At 39.8% G+C, this 24,530-nt stretch overlaps 1 protein-coding gene and 1 long non-coding RNA gene across 5 annotated transcripts in view; one reads left to right on the plus strand and one right to left on the minus strand.

Annotated features, from left to right (window-relative positions):
- LOC149225262 (potassium channel KAT3-like) overlaps nt 1-24,530 on the minus strand; it is a 234,331-nt gene that overhangs the window by 60,602 nt on the left and 149,199 nt on the right. The window lies entirely within an intron of this gene.
- Nucleotides 23,330-24,530, plus strand: part of LOC149225263 (uncharacterized) — a 127,371-nt gene continuing 126,170 nt past the window's right edge. For both annotated transcript variants that reach the window (XR_016247657.1, XR_016247656.1), the window contains exon 1: nt 23,330-24,073. This is a non-coding gene — a long non-coding RNA (uncharacterized LOC149225263). The remainder of the gene's footprint in view (nt 24,074-24,530) is intronic.

The raw sequence follows: 24,530 nt of genomic DNA on the forward strand, positions 1-24,530 counted from the left end.
CCTGAGGCCAAAAGGTCAGGTCGCCAAAGACCAAGAGCCCACCACCCAAATTCAGCACCACATTAAGGAACAATGTAAACTTTGAAATGAGAATTGTAAACTCGGAACATGAACTCTAGCAAAAAAAACCCCAAAAAACATGAAAAAACAACCCGAAAATGAAAAGTGTGGATGCTGGAATATATATATATATATATATATAAACATTTTTTAAAAATGATAGCGAAAGATAATAATTTCTTTTTTTTTTTTTGGTTCAAAAAACACCATGGAAACAAAAAGTGTTCATGCTGGAATTTTATTTTTTTTCAACAATTTTTAGCAATGGTGTTAAGGATAAAATATCATGACTCCAAAAAACCTTCAAATTCCAACGATTTTGAGGCATAACATTAAAGATAAAATATCAAGTCTTTGAAAAACGTTAAAATTCCAACAATTTTCGTCGATGGTGTTAAAGATAAAATACTTAAAATTGTTTTCAACCATAACATTAAAGATAAAATATCACGACTAAAAAAACTTAAAATTTTGACAATTTTACAACCATGGAATTAAAACCGAAGATCATGACTATAAAAAACATTAAGTTTTCAACATATTTCAACCATGGCATTATGAAAAAAATTATGACTAAAAAAAACTTTAAAAATGATCTCTTGAATGAAATAGTTATTAGACCAAGAGTAATTTATTTTTTAAATCCTAAAAGTATAACGATTTTAAAATTTTAACCTAAGACAACTTGACACATTGCAACAAAAATTTAAAAATCAACCATCAAATTGACACACGGTGTGGGCGAACTCGATCCATTGTAATGAAAACTTAAAGACCAATCATGAAATTGAGAGATTGAGGGGGCATACTCGATCCATTATAACGAAAACTTTAAAACCGGCTATCAAATTGCCACATAATGGTATTGAGTTGCTAGCCAAGGATCCACACGGACCTTGCAAAATAAAATAAAATAAAACAAAATAATAAATAAATATACAAATAAATGAAAATGAAAAATACAAAAGAAAACAAATATTAAAACATTGAAAAAAAATAAAATTAAAAATTAAAAAACATGACAAAAAACCAAAAACAAAAATTTAAACATTGAGAAAAAATAAAATTAAAAAAATAATAACAAGTAAATAAAAATCTATATTAAAAAAAAAATCACGCACAAGAAGTTAAAAAAAAATAATAAGTAAATAAATAAAATTAATTAAAAAACATGACAAAAAAATAAAACAAAAATTTAAATATTGAAAAAAATAAAAACAAGTAAAAACATACAAGAATTAAAAAACATGACAAAAAAATAAAAGAAAAATTTAAACATTGAGAAAAATAAAAATTAAAACAAAAATACAAAAAAAAATTAAAAGATAATAACAAGTAAATAAAAGTATATATTAAATAAAATAAAATAAGAAAACATGATTTACAAATAGGGGTTGTCTTTAGTGCAATTTTTTGGATTTTCCGATGCTAGAATCTAGCGGAAAATTTGAGGTGAAATCTTGATTTCTGTTATTTAAACTAGATTTTTGACTGTATATATGGATTCAACACCTTGAAAAACCCTTAGGGCACTTGGATTGTGTAGGGTTTACCCATCAAACTTGTGATTTCAATAAATTCCTACCGGATTTTAGAGAAATTAAACTGGAAAAACCCACCGAAAAAACTTCCAAAAAGTCGCACTAAAGACAACTTCTTATATATATATATATATATATATATATATATATATATAATAGACAAAAATAATAGTAATAATAATTAATTCCTAAAAGACCAAATTTAAACCAAAAAAACTAAAATAAAAAAACTAGAAAATATTTCTAAAAAACATAGTTTAAGAAAAACATTTAATAAAAAAAATAATATTAAATAATTAAAATTAACCCCGGATGCGGGTGGCGGGACGGCAACAATGGGCATGCCACATGCCATGCATGGGCTGCCCCGTGTAAACAATACGGCCTCCATATGAAGGCCGTCAACCAGAACCGGAACCCTCTGGTGCGTTTAATGGAGTTAATGGTGAGGGAGGTAGGTTTATGGGGCTGTACAGAGCACTTAATGCGCGCCTGTATCGAGAGCATGAGGCAGAGCATAACAAGAGCAATGGAGGTTGCAGGGAATGTTTGTCGGGCGAATTTGGGGAAAGAAGGAATTGCAGAGAGCCGAGGCGGTGGCAGCTCCATCCGCTTCATCGTCGGGTGTCTGGTGGTTACTATTGCCGCCATAGCCTCTCTGGTTGCTGGTCCTGTAGCTGGAAGCATTTGGCTCAATTGCTGGGTGAGAACCGGAATTGGTCCACCCCGCAACCAAGGAACGAGTCTCAGAGAGGAAATTGGGCACCAGAGAAGGATTTGGGAGGTAATTGGTTCTGTCTTCAACTCCAAGCTCACCTGCACACACACAAGAGCAGAATTAGTTTCACCATGGCTAAAATCCGTCAGCGACAGCCGTGTAGAAGAGGTTCAGCTAGAGGCTCCTCCTCGCGAGCTCCAGCAGTGGATGAACATCACCACTGTTGTTGCTGCTACTGCCATCGAAGAGCCAAAGCCACTCCACTTCCAATCAGCCAGTTTTTGGAGGTTGGAAGTGCTGAAGAGGACAAATCAGAACTTCCCTCCTTTGGCTCAGTGGTTTTCACATTGCCGAAGGCTGAGAGCTCCCCAGGGCTCAGTGCCCACATCTCAATTCTGTTTACCAGAACTCCGGAAGGAAATGGGGAATCTGCCCCTCAAGACCAGCAGAAGATGCAAGAGGAGGGCAAAGGCAAAGCAATTGTCCATGAATTACCGGAGGCAGGGGAACATAGCTCCGCTTTGGAGCCACCAGCGTCTGAGGCTGGTCAGCACGAAGCGTCTCCTCCGTTGGGGCCTCCTCCTCAGGGTATTGAAGACGAGACATGGCGCAAGATGTGGAAGGGTAAACCAGAAGGAGAAGGTTGGGCGTACATCGTGGAGGACAACAGCCTTGCCGGAGAAGCTGATGCCTGCGCGTCCCTTCCTTCTTCCTCAACACATCGAGAGGATCAAAATTGACACGGGTAATTCTCTCTTGCGCTTTCGTTTTGACGGCTGGAAGTGGTTGTCTACCTATTCGCCTGCTGTAATTTTGTTTGGAAGCTGGTCGGGTCTCATTTTCAATGGGTCAATTCTCAATTTCAATTTTGTCGAGTTGCTCAATCAATCCCATCTGGTAATTCGCCCCTGGTTATTAAGTCAATCCCAGCTGGAGATACGCCCCTGCGTGGGCAGTAATGTTTTGAATCCTCCTCCTGAGGCTCCAATGGAAGCCCGCTGATGTTTATGTCTGGTTCTGCTAATATGGTCGGGTGCTGCCCCTGCGTGGGAGCGTTATATCACTGCTTGGTCTGTTTAGTTTTGTGCTGCCCCTGCGTGGGAGCGTCATATCAGTGCTTGGTCTGTTTTGTTTTGTGAAGGCCTTCCCGAGAGGGAGACCTCAGAATTTGGTTTTTGGTTCCCAGCGAGCTCTCAGAAGCCCTGGAAGACTTGCCTCACAGTTTGTAATTTTCACTTGTACAGTTAATATATGAATTAGATAGCCTTTACGTAGAAAAAAAAAATAATTAAAATTAAAATTAAAAATATGAAAAACATTAAAAAAATTTACAAATTAAAAACAATTAAAAAAACTTTAAAAATAAAAATAATAATTAAAAAAATAAAAACATAAATCCCCGCCCACGGCCACGCCCCACTGACCCTAGGCGTGGAGTTCGATTCGTGCAACTACCACCCCTTGCAAGGTCGCGCTCCATCAACGTTGGGTGTGGAGTCCAGATTCTAGGAATCAGACTCCAGGCCCAGAGCCCGACGCTGCGCAGATTACCCCGCCCAAGGTCTGTGGGGTGTGGATAAGACTTTTTTTTATTATCAATTATTATTTATATTTTTAAAATTATTAATTGAATTATTTATTTTTATTTTAAATGTTATTATTATTTTGATTTTTTTAATATTTTTCTTTTAACATTTTTTTTAATATATATATATATATATATTCAATTTTATTTTTTTTGCCATTGTTTTTTATAGTTGTTTTAATGTTATTTTATTTTATTTCATGTTTTTTAATGTAATTGTTTTTTAAATATATATATATATATATATAGATATATATATATATATATATATATTTTAATGACTTTTTTTAAATGTATGTTTTATTTTTTTAACAATTTTTTGGTTGTTATTTTTACTTGAAAATTTATGTGAATTATTTTGTTTGGAAAAAAAACTTCAAATGTCATTTTTGGATATAAAATTCCATAAAATTTATTATTTTTCCAACTTTATTTATTTATTTTTTTCATCGTTTTTTTATTTAACATGTCATTTTTAGCGAAAAAATTATGAAATACATTTTTTTTTTAATTATATCTATATGCATGAAAATCACCAACATTTAAAAAAAATTATCCACACTTAATACATTAAAAATTTTAGAATGTCAAAAATAAACCCTCTAAAAAAAGGGGTTAATGCTGCATCAACACTTTTCAAAATCACATGAAAATCACTAACATCTTAGAAAAATGTTCATATTTGATACATAAGAAAATTTAAAGTGTCAAAAATATGCTCTAAAAAAAAATGTGTATTATGAATCAACACTTTTCAAAAATGGATGATTTTTTGCTACTTTGATAGTTTACATTGTTAAGGATTGGAAAAACCTCAACTCCAACCCATCCGCCTCCCTTTAGGATTTTAGGATTTGAACATACTCCGATAGAGAAGGCATCGTAGAGAAGTACCATTATCCAACTATTCCAAGACACTTATTAATCATGGATTAAACCCCTCTTTGCAACATCACCTTTGCAAGGGCCTTTCTTTGTTGGTAACTCTCCTGCAATGTCACCTCCCATGCTTCCTCCATAACCACGAACAACTCCCACTAGATCTCACCTTTTTCAATCATGCCAAGCATAACTATGTTCCCAATCATTCCAACATAATTGCCACATGTCACTCCTAACCTTGCCATGATTGCCACCCATCTGCTCACGAGTAGAGCCCCAAGTCTATAGGGATTACCTCGTGGCACACTCATATTTATCTTGGATTTATTCATAACGAAAAATTAAAAATTAAAAATATTCAAGGGAGAGGATCAATCTCCCTCCACCCATTCCATTTTAACACTCCTTTTTCCAACCTAGTTCCTTGATTGGCCAATGAATTAATCTTGAAATTGTTATTTCTTAATACCTAAAAACAAAGCTTTTTGGCTATGGCTTGATGCCAATGATGAATTCTTTTAAAGATTTGCCTTTGTTTGAGGCCATGGGGAATATTCCTGCATACAAATGATGAATTATAATCATTGAATCTCATATGCTAATTAAGCCTAAGTGCATATCCTATCAATTTGCCTTAAGCCTTAGTATAAAACGTATGCTTCAAAAAAACAGAAAGGTGAAGAGATGAAGCGCGAAGATAGAAGGCTCTGTATGGGTTTTGGGTAAAAACCCTAGTTTTATTGCAGCACGACACAACACCTGCAGGCACCCGGACCCGAACGACCGACAGTATTCCATTTCTCCTCCGTTTCAACCACAGCTGTCTCCATCTGCCGGCGGTTAACAGCTATGAGCATGGGCGATGTTATGGAGGTTGAGGAGCTTGAATACTCCGAGGAACCATTTCCCGACCAGGTAATCTTTGGAAACCCTAACCTAATTTCACCGGCCTCAGGCTCAATTCCCCCGTCTGTCTCTGTTCCATCAAGCACTGCGTCGGTGGTTACCTTTCCTGGTCACAGTACATCCCCGATGGTCTTTGGGTCTCTATCCATTGATTCCCTCGCCCTCAATTGCCCTCCATTATCTCCGGGCACATTTCACATTATCACTGCTATCACTCCTCCATCACCCACATTTGATCCGAATCCTCCGATTAACCACCTCCATTCGTCTAGTTCGACCCTGTTTTCAGCTCCGTCTGAGGATATCCCTGCATCCTGTGGACAAAACCCTCCCATCTCTACAAACTCCCCGTCAGGCTGTTTTGAAACACCTGCGGTGAAGGTCAAATGAGCGGCTCATCTACCTCAGGAGGGCTCTGTCACACCAAATCTGTGTTGGACCACCCATCAGCACCACGAACTGGGAAACGAAAGACCAAGTGTGTGAAGGCTACCTCAAAGGACATCACCATACGTTTTGGCAAGAGTACTGCTATTGGGGAGGCTGCTTACATGGCTAGTACTGTGCTAGTTGGACATGTTCGAGGCAGAGCATACTCAACGGACAGACTCACCTTATGGGTCCGAGAGATTTGGGGAAGTATGCTTAAAGAACTGCCTGAGGTGCAGGTATTACCTAGGGGATGGTTTGCTCTCCATTTTGCTAAAGGAAATTACACAGATCTGGTCCTCGCTAGATATTGGCATATTGAGATGGCTCCTGTACTCCTCAAGAGATGGAGTCCCCTTTTCGATCCGGAGAGGGAGCAGATTGGGGCGGGACCTCTATGGGTTTGCTTGTCAGGGCTCCCACTGCAATATTGGTGCGAGGAGGTCTTCGTTCAAATTGGAAATGCCCTTGGAACTTACCTGGACCACGACATAACTTTTGTGCAATCGAAGAATCGAACCCTAGCCCGCATCCTGGTCCACCTGGATACGCAAGAAGGATTGGAAGAAAAAATCACTCTACAATGGGGGAAATACACTCAGGTGCAGATCTTGGACTACGAAGGAGTCCCCTTCCGTTGTAGAAGATGTCACATAGTCGGGCACATCTTTAAGGAATGCCCACTTATCAAAAAACCAGAGGATCCTCTGAGGGCACCTCCTACATCCTTGGGGCCAGATGCACCTGCTCAGAATCGCTCTCCTTGTTCGGCTCCACAGCCACCGGTCAGCAACAACACCACGAAGACGGCTGCAGGAGAGTACAGAATGCCATCGCCTCCTCTAACAAGAGCTCGTGCAGCAGCGGAGGCCGCAAAAATTTCGGGTATTCCTCTGACCTCTTGCCCTTCCTCTTTTGCTTACAGCTCATCACTTGAATCATCTGCCATTAATACAACTGTGGCTCATTGCTCACTGGCTCCTTATTTATCCACCACCGCACCATCCTTGCCCTCTTTTTCATCCACTTCCACCTCCCCATCATCTGACGGGCAGTTTTCATCCCACAACTACAACCTTCACTCTCGTTCACACATTGATGGTCACCCGACTCATCTCTCAGGTTTGGGACTTTCCCAACCTGGTTCGGTCATACTTTCATCTCGAGGGAGAAAATATAATCTCTCAAAAGCCATTCAAAGGGCTGAGGCAGAGGTCGCCTCCGAAAAACAATTCACTTTGGAAGGGGTTCTTAGAGCATTGAATACCCTGGGCAGGGTTCCCCCGTGATGTGTCTCTCAATTAATTGCAGAGGCATGGCTAGTGCCTCCAAGAAACTATCCATGCACGACTATTCGAAGTGGAGCCTTTTGATATCGTCATGCTGCAAGAAACCCTAGGTGAGGCCGAAATCATCTCCAGCACATTAGCCTCCTTACTTCCTGGATGGCAATTTTTCGCCATAGATGCTTCGGGACGATCGGGGGGCCTAGCTATTGGTTTCAATCCTCACACCATCAGAGTATTAGCATCCTGGGGAGGACCTGGATTTATAGGTTTAGATCTTTTCTCGGCGGAGCTCAGCCTAAACCTGAGGGTCATTAATATATATGGTCCTTGCCATCAGAGAGAAATCTTCTGGCAACATCTGCTTAATCTCTCGATATTTTCTTCTGATCACATCATTCTTGGGGGTGATCTCAATTTCTCCATGGGATTTGGGGAATCATGGGGATCACAAGCTCAAGTGGACTCTATTACTGGCTTCATGACAAACCTTCTGGAACAACATAACTTTGTGGATATTCCCATGAATAAGCCACTCCCTACATGGCAAAACAGAAGGGTGGGGGATGTTGCTCTAGCCAGAAGGTTAGATTGTTTTTTGATAAAGGTACCCCTAATGAATCAGCTGCACCACTACAAACAATGGGTGGGTTTCAGGGGTATCTCGGATCACTCTCCCATTTATCTTGAAGTCTTTGGTCCCCATCCCAAACCAAAAGCTCCTTTCAAATTTAACCATGTCTAGCTTCAGGACCCTGGTTTCATTAACCTGGTCTCGGATTTTTGGAAAGCCAACCCTATTGATAGACATGAATCCTTAACTAAGGGTTTTTGCCACAACCTGTCCCAGCTCAAGCATCTTTCCATCAATTGGGCCAAAGAGAAAAATCAGAGGGAGGATCAATCTTTATCCCAAATCGAGGCTGAATTGAGTACTCTGCTCGATGATCGCAACCGGGGGTTTACTTCAGCTAATGACAAAGCTCACTTGATCGAGCTGGAAAACCAAAAGGCAAGGATTCTGAAGGAGAGAGAGGAATCTTGGTGACTCAGGAGCAGAGCTATATGGTTACAAGCGGGAGATGACAACACAAGATTTTTCCAGAATTATGCAAAAGGTAGAAAAGTTTCTAACACAATTTGGAACCTACCCCTACCTGATGGGGGAGTTGCAGACACCTTCAACAAGCTCTCCCATCTTGGCACCTCTCATTTCAAGCATCTCTTTAAAAACCCTCCTGGGTCAAACCTTGCTGATATCATCAATGTGGCTGGACATTTCCCTCGTTTTGTAAATGATGATGAGGCGGAAGAGCTAAACTCCCCTGTTACTACTAGCGAACTGGAAGGAATGTTGAAATGGTTTAAAAAGGACAAAAGTCCTAGCCCGGATGGGTGGACGATAGAATTTTATCTTGCTTTCTATGAGCTCCTGGGAAATGATTTATTAAAAGTAGTGGAAGAATGTAGACTATCTGGATCCATATACAATGCTGTCAATACAACTTTCATTGCCCTTATTCCGAAATCTGACTCCCCCTCCTCATTCAATGACTTTAGGCCCATCTCATTATGCAACTGTCTGTATAAGATTATTTCCAAAGTCATTGCGAATCGCATTCGGCCCATTCTCTCTCGCCATATCGCCCCCCAACAGTTCGCCTTCCTTGAGCATCGATAGATCCATGAAGCCATTGGCACGGCCCAAGAGGCCATTCACTCGATCTGGACTAAACACATAAAAGGAATCATCTTAAAGATCGACCTGGCAAAAGCTTTTGACCGAGTCAGTTGGCTCTACATCAAGATGCTCCTTATTCACCTTGGCTTTCCTCATGATTTCGTTACTTGGATTATGGCTTGCATCACCACTCCTACCTTCAGTGTTCTCATCAATGGATCTGCCTCCCACTTCTTTCATGCTGAGCGTGGCCTTAGACAAGGCTGCCCCCTCTCCCCCTTACTCTTTCTGATTGTCATGGATGGGCTTAGCAGGCTACTAGCCAAAGCAAAAAGAGATGGCTGCCTTAGTGGCCTCAAGATCACTGACTCCTGCTATCTCACTCATCTCCTATTTGTGGACGATGTTCTCATCTTCCTTGATGGGAGCATCCGAGACTCTCTTACCTTCTCAAAAATCCTCTCCCTATTCTCGAAGGCTACTGGTATGTAGGCTAATCAAGGGAAATCCACCATCACTTTAGCCCACATTTCCATCCAAGAGTCTCAACTTGCTTAGCACCACTTCCCTTATTGCATCATTCCCCTTGACAGAGGTTTCAAATATATGGGATTTTGGATAAATCCCCTCTATCAGAAATTAACAGATTGGGTCTGGCTTGTCACCAAGTTGGAAAAAAACTTTCTAATTGGAGTCATCGATACCTATCCTGAGCAGGCAGATTGGTGCTCATCAAATCTGTTCTCGAAGCCACCCCTGTTTTCTGGATGGCATTAGCTTGGATTCCCAAGAACATTCTGACCCGTCTGCAACAGATTTGTAGCAAATATCTCTGGAATTGCCAACAAGACAAAAAGATTTTTGCATGGGTTAGCTGGAACAAGATCGCTTTGCCCAAAAAATGGGGAGGATGGGGACTAAAATGCCTAGCACTGTTTGCACAAGCCTTGGCTGCAAAAATGGGCTGGATTTTATTGACCGGGCAGAACCTATGGACTACAGTCTCCTATTACAAGTACATTTGGCCTCACCAAATCATGGATTGGTTGCGCATGCCTAGTTGGCCTAGATCGGGAATATCTTCTGTTTGGAAGGCTCTTCTACATTCCCTGCCTAGCATCAGGAACAATCTTGTTTGGAGAATAAACGATGGAACAAAGGCTCGCATTGGACTGGATCCCTGGACTAGGGGAGGAGGAAGATTCTAGCTATCAAGAGAACTCATCCAGCACCTCAATGCACATGAGATAAAGGTATTGGCTCACATAGCGGATCAAATGAACACTAACATTTTCTATTAGGGATGGAATTATGTTCATCAACTTGATATTCCCCCACAGTGGCACTGGGAATGGCAAGACTACATAAATGCATTGAGTGAATCTCACATCAGGATTAAGGAAGGACCAGATGAACTTGTTTGGAGCCTTGCTGAGAATGGCATCTATACCCCAAAGGCCGGATACCTCAACCTGATTTCACACAAACAGCCGGAGCAGACAGAAGTATGGTGGAAGAGCATCTGGAAGCTTGTTTCGCCCCCGAGAACAAGACTGTTCTTTTGGTGTATCCTCAGAAACAAAGTTCCCACAGGAGAATCACTATCACATCGCTCTTTCCATGGCCCTCACTGGTGCGTCTTATGCAAAAATTCTATTGAATCGACTGTGCACCTTTTCCTTCAATGTGATACTCTGAACAATATCTGGCAGATTATCTCTTCCTCGATTCATTTATCTGGGAAGTGGGAGGGTGATAATATATGTCGTGCTTGGGAAAACTGGTGCAATCTGCATCAAGGCACAAAACAATTATGTCTTCCCTTACTTATTTGCTGGCACCTATGGCTGGCCCGGAATCGAATTATATTTGAGGATAGAGCTGCTAGCTGGCCGCATATATCAGCCCAGATCATATCAGCTTATCACGAGCTGCCTGAGCCACACAGACCTCGGCCTCGCAGACCGCATGACCCTGCTCCTATAAATAAAAACTTTCCCTGGGCATTTTTTGATGGTGTTGCACAACACCATGGATGTGGCGGTGGATTCATTTTATATCTAAATGAACAACATTTCTACAAGGTCAAGATGGGGCTTGGCGAGGGAACGAATAACTTTGCAGAACTTATTACACTTCGACACTTGCTGCATTTTTCATTGGGTCATAATTGCATGGATCTAAACATATATGGTGACTCAAAAATCATAGTAAATTGGTTCAATAATATTACTGTTTGTCACTCACACACTCTCAGTAATATTCTAGATGAAGTGAACTCGTTCAAAGCACAGTTTAATTCTATTTCATGTCAACACATTTACGGGGAACATAATTGCAGTGCTGACAGGCTTTCCAAGGAGGCCTGGATGATTTAGGAGCATAGAGGCTCAAATGAGTACCACTACTATCACAGGCCATACAATGATCAGATTTACCACAGGGTAGATAGTCCCTAACTTTTTAGTCTTATTGGATATCACCTGATGGATATGCACGGCTTTATATATTGTATATATTTCTACACAGTTTTATTTCTTTGTTTATATATACAGACCTTCATAAAATACATCACCTTGCGTGGTGTATGTGGAATATTATAGATAACAGACATATTTATAGTTTATTATATCAGACAGTGACTGAGCACCCTGCATGGTGATGGATGATAAATGCATTCTATTTTTGATAAATTGAACAACATTTTTGAACATGACCATAGAGATGGCAAAGGGCCAACACAACGTATGCTATAAAGCATCTACAACATGTAATTTTTCAATCATAATGAAAGATTATGATTTTTCCAGTGGGAAGAAAACGTATGCTTCAGTCGCATTATTTAAGGCATATCCCAATCCCTAGACAAACTTAATTTCTTCTTGATTCTTAAGATGAAAAATAACCCCCTCGCTGATACTACCCAATTGATTCATTATTATTATTAAAAACAAATTATTTCATTTTTTAATATATATATATATATATATATATATATATATATATTGAGCCATTCATTTATATGATTATATTTTAAAAAAAATCCTAATCAATTAAATTAAATTTTAAATAAAAAACAAACTCGTAAAGTAATTTTTAAATTTTACTTCTAATTTTTTTTAACTTGTAAATAATTTTAACCCAAATAATATAAATTCTAATATGATATCTTAAAACTCTCTCGAATAAAAACATATAAATATTTTTTTAATAACTTTTAATAAAAGTGAAACATAAAAATATTTTATTTTAGAATGTGAAGCCTTGAAGGATAACATGAGAGAGCTCTTGAGATAATTTATTCAACAAGGAGATGGTTAAGAAGTGGGAGACACTCATCATTACTTTGAACAAGGGTAAGGTTAAAATGCATAAATCCATTTGTGAAGCGATTTGTGCCATAGACTATTTTTAGTCTTGTAAATATTAAAAATCATTTTTTCCTATTGAATATTACTTTTAATTACAATTTAACTTCTTGCAACAAAACAAACTCATACCAAATATTCCTGAGTTTCGTAGGAGTACGGTTGCATTATAAAACATTGAATGAATCTTGGAAAGAGCGTTGGAGCAGATAGCTTGGATAGCCTAGGACGAGTTTCCACAAATGGAAGCTTGTACAAGCTCTCTTTGGGCAACTAGGCTTCATTGAACCTAAATACTTGAAATTCGATCGAATCATATGAGAAGTAAGTGAATATTGATTTGAGGCGATCTTTCATTGTCGACCAAGGTTGGAATTTAACGGGCAAAATGGTCGTCATAGGGCATTTTGGTCGTTAAATACCTTTAAAGATTTTGCATGAATGTATCTTGTGATGAGTCTTGAATTTTGCAAAACGTATTTTTGACAGTGAATTATTTTCCTTAAACGTTATTAATACCCTATGGCACTTGCACAAACCTTGAAGTTGACAAGAGCTTTATCATTGATAATGGTTAGATAATTGTTGGTAGTGTGGCACTATGGTTTTGCACAATTAAAATCTTATGGAGGATATTTGCGGGAAGCTTCCCCAACAAATCTAAGAGCAAGGACACACTTGGACTGCAACTATGTGCAATAATTAAAGAATAATCACATGCATCATGGAATTGAGAGCTGACACCACTAATAGCGGTAGGCTAGGGTAACTTGTAAAATAGAAAAATCCTTTTGGTTTTGTTAATGGAGGATTTGGTTTTTATATTTGTTTTTTGTGTTTCTGAAAGAGGGATCTTTAGCTCAATTTGATGGTAACTTTTACTACAATAGAAAAAGGTCATTTTACTGGGTCTTAGAGAAAACGAGGTGTTGAAAACTTTCACCCATCTCTTGATAAATAAACATGTGTATAAAATTGTGGTTTATGGAGAATACGTGGACAGATAAAGTCATGGAGGAGTACAAGTGGAGGTGAAAAAAGAAATTGACTTTGGTACACCTCTCCCACTTTATTAATACCATTTGGATGATGCTCTAGATATAGGTTCGATTCCCTTATCCTCTCAAATACAATGAAGGGAAAATTATGGGTGGTTTGTATCCAAAATATTTTGCTATAGAAATTTTAAGGCACGGTAACAAGTTATAGGTGAGTAATGAGAATGTTTTTTTTTGTTTATACAATTTAGGAATACCACTTCCCTGTGATTTGGATTTCATTTACCAATGGATCTATTCAGGGAAAGTCGATATGTTATGCACTTGTTCCTTGTAATATTACTGTGTTGGTTTGGATGACTATGTGGTCTTGCATTTGGACAGTTGGATGAAGCTTTTACAAGTTATGTTAATTTTCCAAATATAGCAATCACATGTATGGGCAATTTATCTGCTTTTAGTACAATTATTTTACGAGTCCAAATTTCAATAGTGGGTCATTCCCTTTTTGCACCAACGTTAAGATATGAGAAATTGAAGAAAATAAACGGTTAGAAGGACTGATAACTTGTTCCAAAGAACTTCGAACATGTGATGCCATAAGATTTTCAAAGCAGACTCCTAGTTATTTGATGAAAAAATGATTAAAGTATCTCTCTGATGTTCATCAAGTGCACTCCATATTTATGAAATGTCGCCATTTACAATTTTTAGAAAAAGTCAATGTGATTTTTTTTTGTTATTGGCATCCACTATTTTGTTTGGCTTGGTTTGGATTTTCTGTTGAGTATTTTGGTGTGAGGAAGGATGAGAAACAACAATGTTTTTCTGGTGGAAAGACAGTTACAAATCCAGGTCGAGGATGGAAAAATGGGCATGGGGCTTGGGATGGATTTGAGTACCATGGGTGGGCCTCTAGTTTCCCACTATGGAATTCTTGACAAAGATTAACTCTAGAATTCCAGATTGGGATTATGAGAGGAAGCCAATAGTCTATAAGATGCACATTACGGTTTAATCTTGCTAATGTTACTCTCCATGTACCGAGATTGGCTTGCTTAGTTCTAGCTCTGGTGGCCATGCCCAACAATCAGGAGTCTGGGGTTGTTACCTTGTTTGGGTTCAAGCTTGTTGTGTATTCCAAGTGGTACTATTCTGATTCATTTGAGTGAACTTCAAGCTATTTTTGCAGTGTTTCATGGCTTGGATTTTAAGTTTGAGGAAGTGGGTGTGTAGTATTTTGTGTTGTTGTAGTGTCGTATGCATATTTAGTAACATGGAAAGTGTTTGGTTATTTTGATAGTTTTCATTGTTTGTACGTTTGTCACTGTTTTGATCTTAATGTTTGTGTGCAGATCCTTGGTGGGAGCTATAGCTGTAGCTGTTACTCATTCATTGCTTCAACTTATGCTATGTGGGTTGAAAATTGTGAAGAGGAAATCTATAATTCCCTTAGGAATTCATGTGTGGTTGTTGTTCGCAAGCGATCGGGTATCCCTCAAGAGCTGTGTTCTTAGTTTTAAAAATTCATGTCATTAGAGACATGGTTTAAACATAGTCACAAACACACATGTATGTCATTGAAGGCCTCTTTCTCAGGAAGGAAAGGGATAACCTTCCTTCACACATATAAGTATCATTGAAGGCCTGCTACTCAATAAGGAAAGGGATAACCTTCATGTCTCTCACACATATATTATTGAAGGCATGCTCCTCAACAAGGAAAGAGAGAACCTTTAGTAATTTGGCTACCTAAACTTTTGAGTGAAAGGATGGACTTATTCGTTCGAGATAGGTAAAATATCAATGCAAGAAATTTCTTCTTCTAGCTTGGAATTGACATGTTTTTGGTGTGAGTAATGTGTTTCTAACATGGAATTGACAAGATTGTGGCATGAGTTATGTGTTAGAGACTATTTCTGTTTTAGAATTGTTCATAATAATTGTTATTTATGAACTTATTCCATCTAGTGCGACACGTATCAATGTAATAAGTCTCTTCTTCTAGCTTGAAATTAAGAAGTTTTTGGTGTGAGTAATGTGTAATGTGTTTCTAACTTGGAGTTGACAAGTTTTTGGTGTGATTAATGTGTTTTTAGCTTGGAATTAACAAGTTTTTGGTGTGAGTTATGTGTTAGAGACTATTTTTGTTTTAGAATTGTTTATAATAATTGTTATTTCTGGACTAATTCCATCTAGGAGAAAAAATATCAATGCAATAAGTCTCTTCTTCTAACTTGGAATTGAAAAATTTTTGGTGTAAATTATGTATAAGAAACTTTTTGTTTTAGAATTATTAAAAACAATGGTTATTTCTGGACCTATTCCTTTCAGGGAGATAAAATCATCAATGTAATAAGTCTCTTTGTCTAGCTTGGAATTGACAAATATTTGGTGTGAGTAATGTGTTTCTAGCTTGGAATTGATGAATTTTTGGTGTGAGTAATGTATTTCTATCATGGAATGATCTGGATTTAAACAGGAACACAACAAATTACAGAGATAACCATAAACACAGAGATGCAGTGGAAATAATACTTCATTTCATTAATGTAAAACACTGAAATATGCTTACAAACAGAAATGGAAATACACCAGCTAGGGCATGGTAACTTATCTCTGAGAAGAGATGTGGTAGCTACATGCCTTTGAACTAAACTACAATGAGGCTCAAGGGCATTTTTATTATTGAACAATAAGAGCAAACCCTAAACAACCAAAACCCTAACCCGAGGAGATGTAACACCAAGAGTTTATGGGCCCCGTTGGGGTGAGTTGGACAACGAACTTCCCAGGGTCATGACTTGGTCATATTATCTCCGTTTGACGCGCATGATAGCCCGTTGGAAAGATCTCTCTGAGGACTATGACGAAAAAGATGATTTTAAATAACATATCGCTAGCAGTGTATTTCCAAAAAAACGTCGTTCAGGGCCTAAAAACGGCTCTGGAAGTTTAGGACCCGAAAAACTGCTAAAAATAGTAAATTGTGCTACAATTAAGGAAACTGGAAAACTGAAAGAAGCAATGGTGGGGGTCCAAGTGGAATTGGCGGGTGGCCACCAATATCCACCTGGATCATTCCTTCCCCCTTAAGAGCAATGGTCCCCATTACGTTGAGTTCCTCCATGAGATGAGGAAACTTCTGCTGAACTTGGTCCCTAGTGAGCCACTTGCCCTGGTGAAGGAGTTGGCCTGCTTTGACAACTCGATACAGTTGGATATTTTGCTAGCGAGTGTGCTTGATTTGTGTGTCCATGATCCGATCAGTTGCATCTTGTTCCATGCAATCTGGGTTTAACTCTGTGGGTGTGAGCTGTTCTGCAATGTCGGATGTGTTTAGTAATAGTGGAAAGTATGGCCGAAGGCGGTCCACATTGAACACTAGGTGCAGGCCAAGGAATGGGGGAATGCTGATCTCAAATGCATTGTCTCCCACAGCCTTGGTAATGGTGTAAGGACCATATCGGAATGGTCTGAGTTTCCGATAGGCTCCGGTAAGGCGTTTCTTTTGCAAATGCAACCAGAGTTTTTCGCCCACCTGAAACTTTTGTGGCACCCGATGTTGATCATGTCGCTGCTTGTACTTGGCATTTGATTTCTCCAGAATGTCATGGACTTGCTGGCGAATATGTTGGATGTGCTCAATGAAGTTGTTTGCCTTATCTGTTTCAGACTGGACATAAGCTGAATCTACATGAGTAGCTGCAAATGGCATGGCCACATCAATGGGACATAGTGGTTGGAATCCTAAGCCCACCTGAAAAGGGTTGTGGCCAGTCGAGCTATGGAGAGCCCAGTGGTGGTTGTGCTGAACATAGGGGAGGCTCTCGTCCCATGTGCGTGGATGCTTTGAGTTGTACATGCGTAGAATGTGTACAATCATCCTGTTGACAACTTTTTTCTGGCCATCAGTTTGAGGATGGAAGGTTGTGGACTTAGTGAGTTTGGTGTCCAACATCGACCAGAGACTGGACCAAAATGTACTAAGGAACCTGTTGTCCCGATCTGAGATGATAGACTGTGGGATCACAAAGTGTACCCACACTCGTTCAAAGAAGAGTTTAGCAGTGGCTTCGGCTGTGATATTCTTCTTGCAGACCGCCATAATGGCCATCTTCGAGAACCTGTTGACGACCACAAAAACACAGTCGTTTCCATGCTTAGTGGAAGGAAGGCCTGACATGTAATCCATGGAGATGGATTCCCAAGGTTGACTAGGGGTAGGCAACAGGGTATAGATGCCTTGCTTCTTGATGGTCGGTTTGGCAATGGCACAAGTAGTGCATGATATCGACCCCGAAATTCCCAACAGCCCGACCGTTGTGTGCTTCCCAAATCATCTTGGCACACTCGCTTGAAGGAACACAAAGGTGACCCAGGTGGCATAACAGGGCATCCTGGAGGTGAAAATCTGGAACATGCTGACCCTCCAAGAGTGTCTAGTATGTGTGGCTGAATTCTGGGTCGCTTTTGTAGAGAAGTGGCCAATCAAAAGTCTCATGCCCACAAGAGTTGAGCACGGTGGTTAACACCATGATCAGTGGTCGACTGAGGCAATCTGCAACATTATTGGTGTTGCCCTTCTTATACTTGATATTCAAATGGAACTGTTGCAGGCATGTGGACCACTTTTGATGGTGATCATTCTGTAATTTCCCTTGGGTCTGTATGAACTGCATGGGTCGGTGGTCTGTGTGGAAGACCGTTTCCTTCCCCAAAATGCAATGCTTCCATTGTTGGCATGCCTGCACAATGGAATACATCTCTTTGTCATAAGTGGGATACTTCTGGATTGTGTCTAAAAGTGTTTCACTGTGATATGCCACTAGATGCCCATGTTGAGTAAGGACTACCCCAATAGCATAGTCAAAAGCATCTGTCTCGACTTCAAATGGTTGTTGCAAGTCTAGTAATGCAAGCACTAGTGCCGAGCAGAGGCGATATTTCAACTCTGTGAATGCCTTCTGTTGAGATTCAGACCAAAAGAATTTTGCTTTCGCTTCTCCATTGGTGACTTGACTCTAGGGCCAAGTGATATGAGAAAATCCCAACACGAACCTGCGGTAGAAGTTGGCAAGACCTAGAAAGCTGCGGAGCTCTGTTAGAGTGGTTGGAGATGGCCAATCTCGAATGACTTGGATCTTGTCTAGATCCACATGCACCCCCTGTTCATCAATAATGTATCCCAGATACTGAACTTGGGTCATGCCAAAAGTGCATTTCTCCAAATTGGCACATAACTTGTGTTGCCGCAGTGTTTGGAGAACCTGTCGGATGTGGTGGAGGTGCTCTTCCCAACTCTAGCTGAAGATCAGGATGTCATCCAAGTATACCACTACAAATGAGTTGGTGAATGGCCGCAAGATGTCATCCATTAGCCTCATGAAGGTTGCAGGAGCATTTGTCAATTCGAAAGGCATAACCAACCATTTGAAAAGGCCCTCCTTGGCTTTGAAGGCAGTCTTCCACACATTGGAGGGTTCGATTGGTACCTGGTGATATCCTGACTTCAAATCAATCTTGCTGAAATATTTTCCTCCCTTCAGTTGGTCCAGGAGGTCATCAATCCGTGGGATCGGGTACCTATTACGGACAGTGATCTTGTTCAGTGCCCGATATTCAATACAGAGTCTCCAAGTCCCATCCTTCTTCTGTACCAACACGATCGGGTTCCCACAGGGCGATGAACTCGGACGGATGTGACCTTTCTGCAACAGCTCCTGAATTTGCCTCTTGATTTCATCGTTCTCCAGAACGGAGCGCCGATAGTTTGTTCCATTGGGTAGCGGTGCACCTGGAGTTAGATCGATGGAGTGCTTGACCTGATAGTGCAGAGGAACCCCTGCGGGGGAGGTGAAGATGTCCTCGTACTCCTCCACGAACTTGTCCATCTGTAGTTGTCGTGCGGAGGGGCCCTGTCTGGAGGTCATGGTCACTGTCTTCTTCTTTCCTTGAGGGCGTATCATCAGGAAAACAAATTTCCCAGTTTTGGAAATGAGCTTACTGCATTGTTTTGCAGTAACCAAAGAGATGGCGGTAGGCGGTGCTACCTCTGGTATCTTGTACAACTTATTTCCCAAAGTAACAATAACAGCATGGGGCCTTGATTCATACAAAACATGTTGCTTCCACAAGTATAGTTGTCCTAATAATACATCACAAACTTCAAGGGGAGCAATGTCACACAATACCTCATTCGTGAAGGGCTTGATGTTGTATGGAAGGCGACATTGCTGGCTCACGCGAAGATCCCGTCCTTGGTGAAGCCACCCAATGGTGTACAGTTGTGGATGTGCTGTGGTCAATAAGCCCAGCCGCTTCACGACCTTTGCCGAAATGAGGTTCTTTTGGCACCCACTGTTGACAATGAACTGTAGCGGGGAGCCCTTTACCCACATATGGGAGTGGAAGAGACGCTCCTCCTCCTCTGGATCTTCAGGTTCCTCCTTCTGGATCTTTGTGGTGGCAACAATGGCGTTGGGCTCCGCATCAATAATCTGCTTCCCTTTGTCATTCCCCTTATCGGGTTCTGACTCAGAGTCGGAACATGCATCTAATTCTGAAACCTTTAGCTTGGCCACTAGTGACTGCTTGGCCTGAAACTCACTTATGTTGTGAGTGGAGCTCTTATGGAACTCACACCACTTTCCCGTGTCCTTTTTCGGCTTCACGGTGCTGTTCTTTGCTTGCAGCTTTAACGGGTTGTCTTGGGCTTCCCCGCCTTAGCTTTGTCCTTTATTCTGCGGGTTGGGGGCACCTTTCCCTTGCTTCGGGTTCGCAAATCCAAAGTCTCGCTTCTTCTATTTAAACTTTTTCTTGACCTTGATGGCATATCGGTATGCCGTGCCGAGCAAGGAGATGTTCAGGAATTCTATTTCTTCCTGGATGTACTTGTGCAGGCAGCCGCGGTATTTGAGTACCAAATGTTGCTCCGAATCCTTAATACCCAAATTTGTGCGAAGGGTATGGAGAATATTGGTAAACTCTGGCACGTCTTGGTCCCTTCCCTGCCGCAGCGTGGTCTACTTTATGTATTGATCCTCATAGCTTCCGACAGGGTAGTACTACTCCTTGATGGCATCCCGGAATGAATTCCAAGTGGGTGCAGCTGAAAATAGTGAGCCTGTACTTTCATCCTTCTGTTCACAGTAGGTTTCCCACCAGTCCTTGACGTGGGGGGCTGCTTTGAGAAGAGCGAAAATAATCTTTTCCCGACTGGAAAAATCATGAACAGAAAAATAACCCTCTAGCAGATTTAACCATTTATCGACGACATCTACGTCTATCTGACCCTCGAATATGGAGATTTTAAAATTAACTTGTACCTTAAACGGTGTGGCGTTTCCAGAGTAGCTGTTGGAAGTCGATGCGTCGCCCCTGGGTAGCCGCTGAAGGATCTGGGCAAAGTTGTCCATCATCGCGTTCCTTTGTCGCTCGAGGGCTTCTTCGAGCAAGATTTTGATAGGATCTCCTGCCCCCTCGTCTTTTTTTTCATTCGCCATGGGAGGCTGTCAGGATTTGCGAGGCTGGGCTTGCAAAGGTTCGACTAGTTCAAGCCCTAACTCCTTATATCCTAACCTCGTCGGGGACATGCAAAGAAAAATAGAGAAAAAGCAGATCGCTCTGATACCACTGATCTAGATTTAAACAGGAACGCAACAAATTACAGAGATAACCATAAACACAAAGATGCAGCAGAAATAATACTTCATCTCATTAATGTAAAATACTGAAATATGCTTACAAACAGAAATGGAAATACACCAGCTAGGGTGATGGTAGCTTATCTCTAAGAAGAGATGTGGCAGCTACATTTCTCTGAACTGAACTACAATGAGGCTCAAGGGCCTTTTTATTATTGAACAATAAGAGCAAACCCTAAACAACCAAAACCCTAACCCGAGGAGATGTAACACTAAGAGTTTATGGGCCCTGTTGCGGTGTGTTGGACAACCAACTTCCCGGGGTTGTGACTTGGTCATATTATCTCCGTTTGACGCGCATGATAGCCCGTTGGAAAGATCTCTTCGAGGACTACGACAGAAAAGGTGATTTTGGATAAAAACATCGCTAGCGGGTAGATTTCCAAAAAAATGTCGTTTAGGGCCTCAAAATGGCTCCAGAAGTTTAAGACTCGAAAAACTGCTAAAAATAGTAAACTGTGCTACAACTAAAGAAACTGAAACACTGCAAGAAGCAATGGTGGGGGTCCAAGTGGAATTGGCGGGTGGCCACCAATATCCACTTGGATCTTGGAATTGACAAGTTTTTGGTGTAAGTTAGTGTTATGAGACTATTTCTATCACGTGTATAGAGATAAAAACTTTTGTGAAGTTATTGTAACATAATCCTATAACATGATGTTATGAGATCCTCAATGTCCATTTATTAGAAGTTTAGTCTTTTAATTTTTAAAAGGAATCCTATAACATGATGTTATGAGATCCTCAATGTCAATTTATTATAAGTTTAGTCTTTTAATTTTTAAAAGGTTTAGATACTACGAATTCAATCTTATTAATATTAGTGTACATCCTATGATCCAAAACAATGCTAATATATATACGGTGAAATGTATATTTTATTTTTAAATCCAATAATATTTATTAGATTATGTAAATCATAACATAAACCATATTAATGAATCTATTTTTGAGTTGTTGTTAATAACATTCAATAGTTTTATTATGTTGGTTATCTTATATATCCCATAAGATTTCCTTAATCATATCTCATATATACAGATGCTATGGCATGTCAAGGTTAAGGGCATTTGATTTCAGATTTATATGATTTTATTATTAGTGTTCTATGAAATTTCAAGTTTCAAACCAGGATTCAAGATTTAATAAGTCATTTGTGTGTCATGTGTTGATTTGGGGTAGCATCGAATGTGCTTTAGCCACGAAAATTGGTGGAAAGGCTAAAGCACATGAGATCTCCAAGACTCTGAAATGATTTGGGTAGAATCTAACCAGTTTGGAAGATATTAAAATAATGGAGTCCCTAAGTCTAAACTTAGGGAAAATAAAATATTAATGTGAATTAATATAAAACTGAGTTAGAATGGTCAAAAAGTCATGGATCAAGCCAGATTTAATCTTAGCCGTTGATTAGGGACTTAATCTCGGTCGTTAATAGACCAACGAGAAAAGTATAAGAAGAGGCTTGAGGGTCAGTTGGAGAACACACTGAGGGAGACTAGTCAATTTGATTTCTAGAGAGGGGTTAGCTGAGAAATTTGAACTAGTGGTTTGGAGAGCAGCAGGAGGCATCTAGTACAGAGCAAAGTCAAGATCAACAACAAAAGATCAGCGCAGAGGCAGACGCAAGGCCTTTCATGTAGACGTTGAGGTAGCTGGAGACTGTGCAGTCATTAGAGGGTCTGCATGGGTGACATGGAGAGGCCTAGGATTGACGCAGACAAGCAGGCGTTGACGTAGAGTGTTTGAGAGCTACGGAGAGGTCAGCAAGGCTGATGCTATGACTAAGAGAAGTGCTGGAGAACTTTTTCTCTCTGTTGGGTAACCCAGTGGCACCCAGTTGTACTGAAGAATTGTTGAATAATAAAATCTTCCCTTGCTGCGCCAGTTTTCTCACATTGGATTTTTCCGGGGATTGTTGTCCAAAATATTTGTGTCATTGTGTTGATTCTTGTACATGTGTTTGTTTTTGTATTATGATGTAATATTTATTGAAGAAATTTCATAAATAACTTATTAAAAATAAATAAAATGTTGCGGTGATAGAATTTTTACATTGTGGTCATTTCGTTTTTTTTTACTTATGTAAATTTTTTTAACATAATTATTTTATTGAAATCCAAATTCCAACCCTGCTATCCAAGACGCAGAGTCTTAACAAGAAAGATTTCGTGTGGAGCGTAACTTGTTTTAAATTTATTCCATTTAAAATTTCAGAGTTTTGATCAAAGCATCGACCGGTTGTTTGTAGGCGGCTCCCTCTCCCCTGTTACTACCCTTGTCGACAACGACATAGATGCGGTAAGAAACGACTACCCGCTTGAAGATTTTAGAAGTCGAAGCCAGGGATCTACCAAGCATGAGAATATTTCACTGGATTGTAATCAACATTACTGTTAATTTGCTGGAAGTTCAGAGTTATTTCAGCAAACGTAGAAAATCTAAATTAAAAAATGCTTTCCGTTACTATAGGAAGAAGATCGATCTCTAGTGAGAGTATGTTTTGGTGAGAGTTTTGATGGGGTTTATTCTTATTCTTTTGACAAAATTTCTTTCGTGAGGAAGACAATCGATTCGAATGAGTGATGCATGGAGGCAGGCCTGAAACGCCCTGCTTTTCTTTGAAGTAGTGAAGAGGAAAAAAAGAAAAGAAAAAAAAGGGGCTATTTCGATAGCATTGATAGGACGATGAGAAATTGAACACAAACAGCCACCATAATCCCTATCCTCTGTTTTCATATATGCAACTGATAGTTCCTGCTTTTGCGTGATTATCTGTTCTAGACAAATCTGCTTAGCAGTATTTCCAAAAACTGCGCTGTGTTGCGATGGAAAATTGACTGTTCCCAGATCAGCATGCCACGCAGAAGGTGATCAGGATGAAGTGCCCAAATATGAAACGCCACGGCAGAGGTATTTTAGAGAAAAAGTACCAATGATATGAAATTTTTTCATTATGCAAGTCTTTCCGGGAGTTTATGGTGTTTTTCATTGGAATATCATAAATATGATTTTCCTTACCAGATTCGCGAATGTGAGAAGCCCTAAGTTTATTTTTAAAGAAGACGGTATCTCTGAATTCAACGATTTCATGATTTTAAATTTTGAGTGATTGTTAAATAATATCGATTATTGATTGTCAAAAAAATATTAGAATTATACAAGGCATCAATAGTGTTGTTGGCTTTAAACGATTGAAGGCATACTGTTAATTTTTGGTGTTAATAATGTCTATTGAACAAACATAAATGCTCTATCATTCCGCTCAACTTACACTCTCAAAAGATCGTTTCTACGTTATGAGATAACAAAAGACAATTGTTCGATTCATTACTTTGGTCTCCAGAGTGAATAAATCACCAAGATACCG

The sequence above is a fragment of the Pinus tabuliformis genome, chromosome J (assembly GCF_031772625.1).
Source record: "Pinus tabuliformis cultivar Carrire ecotype Pingquan chromosome J, CPIR1, whole genome shotgun sequence".
Classification (NCBI taxonomy): Eukaryota; Viridiplantae; Streptophyta; class Pinopsida; order Pinales; family Pinaceae; genus Pinus; species Pinus tabuliformis.